The 6,000-nt window shown below is 34.0% G+C and overlaps 1 long non-coding RNA gene across 1 annotated transcript in view; it reads left to right on the top strand.

The window, feature by feature from the left end:
- The first annotated feature begins 4,331 nt into the window (after positions 1-4,331).
- Positions 4,332-6,000, top strand: part of LOC126649756 (uncharacterized) — an 87,365-nt gene continuing 85,696 nt past the window's right edge. Inside the window, exon 1 of the long non-coding RNA XR_007631134.1 lies at positions 4,332-4,519. This is a non-coding gene — a long non-coding RNA (uncharacterized LOC126649756). The remainder of the gene's footprint in view (positions 4,520-6,000) is intronic.

The following is a 6,000-nucleotide window of genomic DNA, read 5'->3' as shown; positions in this document are numbered from 1 at the left end:
TTCAGGTTCTGATTTCTAGGAGAAATCAAAGTTTTACATTATTTTTACAGATTCAGCAGGAATTAAATCTGCTGCACATTTTTTTAACTACTATAAAGCAATCAGAACTTCACTTTTTTCCATGAAAATTTTGTAAATGCTACAGGAATACAATAACGTTATTAATAGTTTCATATTGAGATTAATTTGTTTGTTGAAGCGAATAATATCCCTACTCTTCCTTATTTAAATAAGTTCAGTACATGTTTAGTACATATTTAAGTGCTTAAACATTTAAATTAGTATTACTGCAATAGTAATTGTCACAATTTGTAAAGTTTTAGGAATTTTTTTGTTTGTATTCTTGTTTTGTCGTTATTTTTTTTTACATTGAACTATTGCACAAACCCAGGCCCAAGATACAAATTTTTTATTAAAGATTTATTGAGGATTGAAATAAACATCACGATCTTAATGTCAGTCACAAAATATAGTGATAAGACACAAAACCCAAATAGTTCCCACATATTCATTAGTCAGACATGAATTTTTTAAATTTGTTTTAATAATGTATCATAAATGTTTTCCTTAGACCCTGGATGCGTTAAAATCTTTCTAGTTTCAAGTCTTTTGCTGTTTGCATAACAAACTTTGGGTCAAATGTTATGGACAGTCTTAATATCACTATGGAGATTTTTAACATAAGATTTTTTTTTTCCTATAGATGTACTATAATATTTGTTGTAGAATAGCAGGAAGATGGAATAACTTTCAAAATTTTTAAATGAAATTGTAAAAAATACAATCACGTCATTTTCACCCTAAATGAGAACAGTCAACCAGGTTTGAGAAATGGCTTACAAAAGGAAGAGTAGTATTTCTTGGTTTTGTTTTGGGTTTGATTGGTTGGTTGTTTTTTAACTCCACGTAGAAATTTATTCCTTCATTATTCTACCGTGGGAGCATATTAGAATTTGTTTGCAAAGCACAACAAAAACATAACAGATAAAAATGGTATTTATGATTTGCATAAACTGTAGAAGAGCGATTTTTATTTAAATACTTATTGCATTGTGTTTACTCATTTTGATTAATTTAATCACTTAACACAGTATGAATAAAAAAGAAAGAAGAACTGCATGTTAGAGGCTCAGCAACCTACTGACTTTTAAGGTTATAAATTAAACTTGTATTATTTAAAGTATTCCTATCATTCTTAACCAGATGGACTTAAATGAAGTAATAAACATTGGTATTTATCTCATATATATATATATATATATAAAAATTATTTCTTCATCCTTTCATTCTCACTCTTTGCAAATATATTTTCCTTTCCTTTTCTATATAGTTATGAAATATCCAGTTAATCAAACCCATACCATCTTAAAATATCAATCTGGCGTGTGGATAAAAAGCAATCGAAAATAACTTAGGAATATCTTTAAGATGTGAAAACTTGTCTTCATAGGTGACTTTGTGGGGAATTCAAATGCGATTTAAATTTTTCATCACCATCCTAAAAGGTCAAATCACTTTCTTACCAAAAAATGTCATATGATATTTACTAAATGAGTACATCATTAAAAATTCTTTCTTTTTTGTTTGGTTTTTTTTCTTCTCAATGTTTTCTGTAAGCTACATAGCTTCTCAAAGTTACAGTAATTTTATAATTATTCCAATGAACAAAATCTCAGTCTCACAGCTAACACATAAAAAAATAAACCACTAAAATATTTTAAAAAACCCACCTTTTTAACTAACTAATCTTAACATCATCAGTTTTAAGCGATAAGCAGTTTTAAGATGTAAGGCATATGGCCTTAATACATCCTTTGAGAACTGTTATGGAATGTTACACTTGGAAAAATCAGGATACTCTATTTAAACAATCAATTACTGAGTAAATTACTTTAAATTCTTCTTGACCAAGACACAGTTTAGTTTATAAAAACAGCAAAACTAACAACAATAATACTAATGTCTGAGATTTCAAGATTTGATTAGAATTAAGTGACTGAAGAGAACTCCAAAAGTAGGATAATAAACTTCTAAGCCCAAATAGGAACTTTCATAAAGAAACATTTCTTTTTTGAGGATTATGACACAGACAAGATTTAATGCAAGAGATTTTTCAACATATACCATGAAGAGTTTTAAAAAATGCAGTAAGTAAGCTTCTAACCAGAATATTTTAATTAATGCTAGTAATTTTGAATGAATTAATATTATTGAGTTGTTCATATTAAAACAGGAATTTAAATGAATATCAATCCATAATAGATGAATCTTACATCATATTTATTATGAACAGAAGAGTCTCTGTTATCCCCATTGAGTGCCTTTATTTAAATGAAAGTTTGATGCTTGACGTTTTGGTGCACTGCAGGCTTCAGTATTGGTGCATGTGTCTATGAATGCTGCCTTGCACTTTTCTTCCTTACTGTCATAATTTTCAGTGCAAGATCTTAGTCTTTTGGATTGTTTCGAAAGGAAGTTCAGAACATCTACATTATTCACGAAATATATATTTTTTCAATTAAATCAAAACCCCACAGATAAAGCCCAAATCCACTTAGGAAGGAATGTAGTAATAAAATTATGTACTTGGTGGCAAAATCAACAGTGCCAAGTTGCCAGGTCATTATCTCCACAAGTGAAATCCTAAAGTGAAGGAAGTAGTATATTGGTATATTCACCATACCATTTAGGAAACTACTTCATAGCCTGACTTTTCTGATGGTTGAATTTATGTGTTTTCATGTTTGGCTTTTTGTTTCTTTATTTGCTTGTTTCCAACATAAATTTCAATTAATTTTGTTTGGTTTTGTTAGCTGAAATTAGATTAAATAACTTTTTGCTATTGGACACTTATTCTGCTTGTGTACTTACAGATAAATCCACTCAGAGATCCAATTTCATTAAGACAGAAAAGTAATCATAGTTGTTTATATACTAAAATATAGTGATATTATAGAAGAGTTTTCTGAAACTCTTTTGAGTTTTGACCACAAAGTATACAACCTACAAAAGTTTTATTTACCGTTATTTTTCCAGAGTATTTATTTACATTATTTTTAATAGTTTTTTTGGTTCAATTGTTTATGTTAGTGCCTCTTGTTATCCTAAATTTATAATTCAGGGGTTTTTTTATTCAGTTTTTGGTCAAAAGACTTTACTAGCATCTCATTCCATTACTTTCTTTGCTTCACCTAAACTTAATCGATTTTCTGTGGTTTGTATCACAACTTATTATTACTAAAAAAAATTGAATGTGCAGACAACTTCATTGTTGAAAACTTTGTCTTAATTTTTTTCATAAATGCTGAAATGAACCTGTGACTGCACCTGTTGTTCTATATATCTGTATCATGAAAATTATTTTATTTGTAGTTCCTGACTTTTGCTGGATATATATGATTCAAAATCCTGAATGAATCTACTGCCAACATAATTTGGTCATGGCTTATAATGTGTGCTTACATTCTGATTTTAATTAATTCAATTTTTCACACTTCATAGGTTCTTTTTACTAAATAACCTCTTTTATCAGCTCTAGCATCCAATATACTTAGTCTTTGACTGCAGCAAAATAAAAGAAAACCAAATCAGTATAACTGAAGTTAATTAAAAAGTGTTTACTAACATAAATCATGCTTTCATTTGTCCTTTACAAGTAAGGCCAGGTTGATCGAAAGCCTTTTTGTTTACTGTACTTGACAGATGCTAGAAACTCAGTAATATAAGGAAAGTCAGCAAATACATGTCTTCAGACAGAAATTAAGCCAAGCAATATATTGTCTCTTATGCTATAAGAAATGCTATACAACGTAGAAGGCTTAACTATCAACCCCAATAAACAGTGGATTAAAATTTGTTAAAGTAGTACTGCAAAATGTCTCTCAAGTGCCTTTACCCATAAGTACTATTAAAGTGATGCACAGGTATATATTTTGTCAGAACTGGGATTTTAATTAAACACGGTTCAGATTTAGATTAAATTAATGCACTAAAATAGTGAATTCTGGGGAAGTTTCATAGTGAATCTTGCTGTAAATCAGAGAAAAAATTTGAAAGAGGCTTTTCTTTACATAGGGTTTTTATCATGTTTTAAATATCGTAATAATCTATGATCTAATGCATAAAAACAGTGTGAATTCGATTGTTCTGTGTAGAACCTTTTCAATCAGAACATAATCACTGATTGCTGCAAAAGCTGGGGCAGTGTGAGGAGCACCAGCAGCAGGACACGTCAAAGATGTAAGTAGGCAAGTAGGGCTTTGTCTGAATGAGGTGTGTTCCCTGAGCATACTGGATGAGAAGACAGAGCCTGCACCCAGGAGCAAGTGAGCTGCAAAGAGGCTGAAGCAATCAGCTGAGCTGATTGCAATGGAAGCCATTGTATATTACTCAGCAGGAAAACAATATGCTCTCTGCCTGGCAAAAAACAGGGGTTTCTGCTTCTCCTGAGCTTCTAGCGCCATGGAGAACCAATGCAGCCACACAGATTCAGCTCCTCTTCAAGCATCTGACCACCCAGGTTTGTAGCTGTGGGATGCATGAGGGCATATTTTGAGAGATGCAAAGTGATTGCAAGCAAGCCTACGGTAGGTGTGATCAGACTGATGAACTGCTCTGTTTGATGGCTGAGCTGCAGGAGGAAGTAGGCGAACTGAGCAGTATTTGAGAGTCCTAGAGGGTGATTGATCAATGGAGCTCCACTCTGCAATCTCCAATGCATGTAAGCCAACCCTGTATGCATGTATTTGGAGACAGTGTCAGGATCTGGTCTTTTATGCCAGGAGGAAGACCCAAGGGATAAGGAGGTATGAGGCCCTGGGTATTGTAGCTGAAATGTACTGGGTAAAGAACTGACCGAAGGGCAGATCTCAAAGAGTTGTAGTGAGTGGTGCTACATCTGGCTGGTGATCAGTCACCAATGGCATTCTTCAGAGTTCAGTTCTGGGCCCAGTTCTGTTTAATATCTTTATCAATTGTCTGGATGCAAGAGTTGAATGCGCTATTAGCAAGGTTGCTGATGACACCAAACTGGGAGATGCTGTTGACTCTCTCAGGGAACAAAATGTCTATTAGAGAAATGGCAATAGATTGGAGCAATGGGCAATGATCAAAGGGATGAAATGTAACAAGTTCAAATGTCGTATTCTGTACCTAGGATGGAGTAACACCAGACACAAGTATAAACTGGGAGAGGAGTGGCTGGAAATCAGCCCTCTGGAAATCAGATTCTGGAAATCAGAAAGGGGGGTGGAGGTTGACAGCAGGTTCAATAGGAGGCAACAGCGTGCCCTAACAACCAAGAGGGCAAACCCCATCCTGGGGTTCACCAAACACAGCATCACCAGATGATCAAAGGAGGTGATTATCCTGGTGTATTCAGCAGTAGTGCAGCCTCTTTTCAAGTACTATGTGCAATCTGGGGCATTGCCATTTAAATCCTTAAATGTGCCCAGGGTAGGGCAACAAAACTGGTGGAAGGGCTGGAAGGAGTGTCCTATAAAGAGTGGCTGAGGACTTTGGGCTTGTCTAGTTTGGAGAAAAGAAGGCTGAGGGGTGACCTCATTATTCTCTACAGCTTCTTAAGGAGGGGAACTGCTGAGAGAAGTGCTGATCTCTTCTGCCTGGGATCCAGTGACAGGATGTGTGGGAATGGTTCAGAGCTGCACTGGGGAGTTTCAGACTGGACATTAGAAAGCTTTTCTTCACTAAGAGGGTGGTCAGACACTGTAACACTTTTCCTAGAGAAGTGTTCGATGCCCCAACTTTGTCAGTGTATAAGAACCATTTGGACATCACCCTCAACAACTTTTTAACTTGTGTCTGACCTTGAAGTGGTCAGACAGTTAGACAAAATAATCATTGTATGAACTTCCAATTGAAACGTTCTATTCCATTAGGGGAAATAGAGCAGATATCTATGGGAAAAAAACAGGGAACACTTGTACCCTTTCTGGAAAAACTAAAGTAGAATATTTATACAAATTTTGTTCTTTTAAAAAA

Source organism: Myiozetetes cayanensis, unplaced genomic scaffold (genome assembly GCF_022539395.1).
Source record: "Myiozetetes cayanensis isolate MyiCay16 unplaced genomic scaffold, myiCay2020 scf5-8, whole genome shotgun sequence".
Lineage (NCBI taxonomy): Eukaryota > Metazoa > Chordata > Aves > Passeriformes > Tyrannidae > Myiozetetes > Myiozetetes cayanensis.
The sequence above is the reverse complement of the archived record's forward strand: the minus strand, read 5'-3'. Positions and strand labels throughout refer to the sequence as shown.